The sequence below is a fragment of the Halyomorpha halys genome, unplaced genomic scaffold, assembly GCF_000696795.3.
Source record: "Halyomorpha halys isolate HHAL.00 unplaced genomic scaffold, Hhal_1.1 Scaffold560.1, whole genome shotgun sequence".
In the NCBI taxonomy this organism is placed as follows: Eukaryota; Metazoa; Arthropoda; class Insecta; order Hemiptera; family Pentatomidae; genus Halyomorpha; species Halyomorpha halys.
In genome coordinates this window covers 491,073-494,772 of record NW_027105487.1, presented here as the reverse complement: position 1 = coordinate 494,772, position 3,700 = coordinate 491,073, and positions in this window count along the sequence as shown.

The following is a 3,700-nucleotide window of genomic DNA, read 5'->3' as shown; positions in this document are numbered from 1 at the left end:
GTAAATAGAACTGACCCAACGGTATGGAGCTATTAGACTCTTATGTTGAATGACGGTTTCCTATCTTTGAATCGTTTTTCAAAATTCAGTGACTTGGACAGAATAACGACTGTAGGAGATGGTAAGACCATCCTTATCTGGTCGCGGACAACAGCAGTGGATTTGTTGCATTGGAGGACTTCCAAGAAGAGGCCATCGCTCAAATACTTGCATAGGCCGAAGGAATGGAATGAAGAGAGATTTCTAATGGAAGGAAGGAGCACTCGAGATGAACCGTTTATCGGAAGAGTGTTGACAATTTAAAGGTCCCATAGCTTGGATTTAAAGGGCAGTGTTTCTAGATTAGAAGATGACAGGGAGGAGCGAGGGCAGATATCTAGCTGGGGATTTGCTTAGTCCATTAGAAGTACGTGCCTCGGAGCCTTCACGCGGGTCTAGCGACCTACCGTCCCGATCAGCATAAAGCAGCCACTCTCAAGACAATTATTGGTTTAAACGGCTTTCAACCCTTTGACAGCTTTACGTCTCTTAAAAAAAGGTGGTATATGACGTCCTCCCAAAGGGAGGACAATAAATTGTTCTTTTAAATGGTCCCTATTATATATATTCAATTTCCAATCCATATAATATTTCACCTATGCGACCTAGGGTATGTATTTTTTTAGGGTAATGGTAATTGTTTAAAAGTAACGTTAATAAATATGTTTCAGAATTTTATTTACATAAATAAATAAAAAATGGATCATGGATCAAATAAAAAAAAATCATTATGTGTTTAATTCCATTAAGTAAGCCCTGAAGAAACCCTGCAACGTTGTCTCACAATAAATGGTTTTATATTTGAGTTTTTTTTTTTTTTTAAACCGCACCGTCACCATCTTCTTCTTATATATTACACACGGTCAATTAACGATTTTCCGATTTTATTTACAGTGCGCTTTATGTAGGATGGACTCCTCGGATTTGCAAAAAAACTATCATATAGATAAATATTCATAATATTTAAAAAAATACCATATAATAACATATAATTTACTTACATACAAAAATGTATATATTTCCATTAATCAGTGGTAGTAAGAGTACGGACCGTCGAAGAATAGTCCCTAATAGTATCTCTTTCTTGATGTGAATAAAATATTAAATTTAAAGGAAATCCCTTTTATTAAATATAATACACTAATACATTTATACCTGAAATTCAAAAACTATTGGATTGGAAACAAAAGTCAGAAAAGGTTTACAAATAGGCGCTATAAAGTACATTTTATCTCCCCGTGTTTGTTTATTATTATTTTCAAATAGTATGGATTAATTAACATTATTTCTGAGTACAAAATCATGTTTAAAAAACAAAATTATTTTTTATTAAAATTCAGTACACAATATGGAAGTGACGAAGGAGCGTTTGAGACAATGTATGCTGGTTTAATTTAATTACTGTAACAGTACTAGTGATGCAACCTAGAACATTTATGCAATATATCTTTGTGCACTTGTTTGAAATATTTCCCATCGTCGGTTTCAGCATTCCAGAGGAAAAACCAATGGAGAGCAATCCTCGTCAAACTTTAAGGGAATTAGCAGCAAAATTCTCCTTTTCACTTGAAACAATTGGAAATTGCCTCTACTCACATGGAAAAAACATTAAAACATATTTTTACATTCAGATATGCATTTCCATTTTGCTCAGTGGATAACTCAAATATAGTCGTTTTGTAAACAGCATTATTGATAAAGTTGCAAATTTGAGTTTTTGATCAATTTTGACTTTGTTCATCATTTATTAAGCACCTAGGCCATGTTATCAGTTGACCTCAAATAATACCAACCCAAACAGAACCACTAGAATCGATTATTATTAGCCTGCAGAACTAAAATGATTTTGTTTTTAGAGAACTATTATTTTTAAAAATATTTAATTTTACATTATCACAGTGGCATATTTTTCTTCTTAACCACAATGATAATTATTTCATAGAAAGGTTCTAAAATTCATGCCCTTTCAAAAAACTCAGTGAGATCAATTAATCTGCCTGTCCAAACAATGGACATAAATATTTATGCACTCAGACTGGAGTGCTGTCTTGGAAAGAAGCCATATGGTAGAAAAAACAATAAAGGGTCAAGGCTATAAGAGCCGAGAGCCGAATATGGAAGGCAGTGACAGAGGGAGGTCAGGATCAGGTGGCCTGGACAATGGGGAGATCTTAGCTGGAGAGAGTTAGGAGGTAGCCTTCGGAATAAATCCAACGCCGCTTAATCGGTAGCGGTAGCTCATTCCAAGATGGATTCCAGCAGCAGAACAAGATATCCAATGTCTGTATTTAAATCAGATTTAAATTGTTCCCACTTGTACATCAATTGTCAACTTCATTGTACGGTATCTCTTCAGAGGAGTCAAACGACACACCGTCCAACAACCCATTTTATAGTCCCTACCTATATTACTTTCCTTTTCTATGCAAATCCCACTTCATTCAAGTTAGCCTGATAAAACGCGCAATGAGGCAGCACACTTTCCAAAGAGGTATTGCTTTGTCCTACTGATTAATGCAAACGCTGGTTCCAATAAACTCAGTGTCCTGCATTCCACGCGTGTTTATAAAATCTTCCCCCTTGGCTTTGTCTCACACTCACTGGCACCGTCTTGAAGAAAAGGAATTTCGTGTCTGTCTACAGTTAACTGGAAATATTTTATACCAATTCACGTATAAAAAAAAAATGTACCTCATTAAGAACAGTTTGTTTGTTTATTTGGATTTAAAATACTTATGTAGTCTAAGGCAGGTTATCCAACAGATTAGGGACCTATCCAAGCCTAAGTGGGGAGGTAGATATCTATTCTGTGGGTTTACCATGAAATAAAAGTCGACCGCTCTGCCAGAATTCGGAACGATGAATCTTCAAACTTGTACATTGCTTTAGATTGCATAAACTAAAAGGTCATTGTCATTTGTTATCATAATATTAGATCTCAGAAAAATGAATTTTCACAAAAAAAAAAACTATGTAATTAATTAGTTATTGTTAAATAATTTTCAATATTTGGATTCAATATTGGATTTCAATATTCTAGAGACTTAAAACAGTAATTTCTTACTCTAACCTTTAAATAATTCCCCCTTAGATATTTAATAACTCAAAACTTCTTGTTTGACTTACTCCACTTTTTCACTCAACAGCTCATATAATAGCAGAGAGCAAATTAAAATTTAAAAAATGTAATAGTAGTTACATTAATTAATAAAGCAATTAAATACGAATTAGACAATTTAAATATTATATAAGAAAATAAAAATTAAAAATTATGTTAGAACATTAGAATGATTCCATACATTTGAGTTCACTGTCTTCCTCTTGATAATATATACGATTAAATCTTCTATTGAAAATTTATGGCCCTTTGATCGCTAGATCTTTATTCAAACATTATCATATCTTTATTATTTTTTTTAATAAAATATCATTATTGTCATTTCATTTGATGTTTCGGGGATTCTCATCTTTAGCACTCATAATTAGACAGCTAGGCAATAAGTCTTCTAAGTCAATATTTCCACAATGATTCAAGATTATTCAATAATTCAAAGATCGAATTTAAAATTAATTATTAAAAAAAAATGAAATAAGAAATATAATTAACACCATCATTTTGTTCCGATTACTATAATAGCATAGTATTTTTTAATAAGTAGTT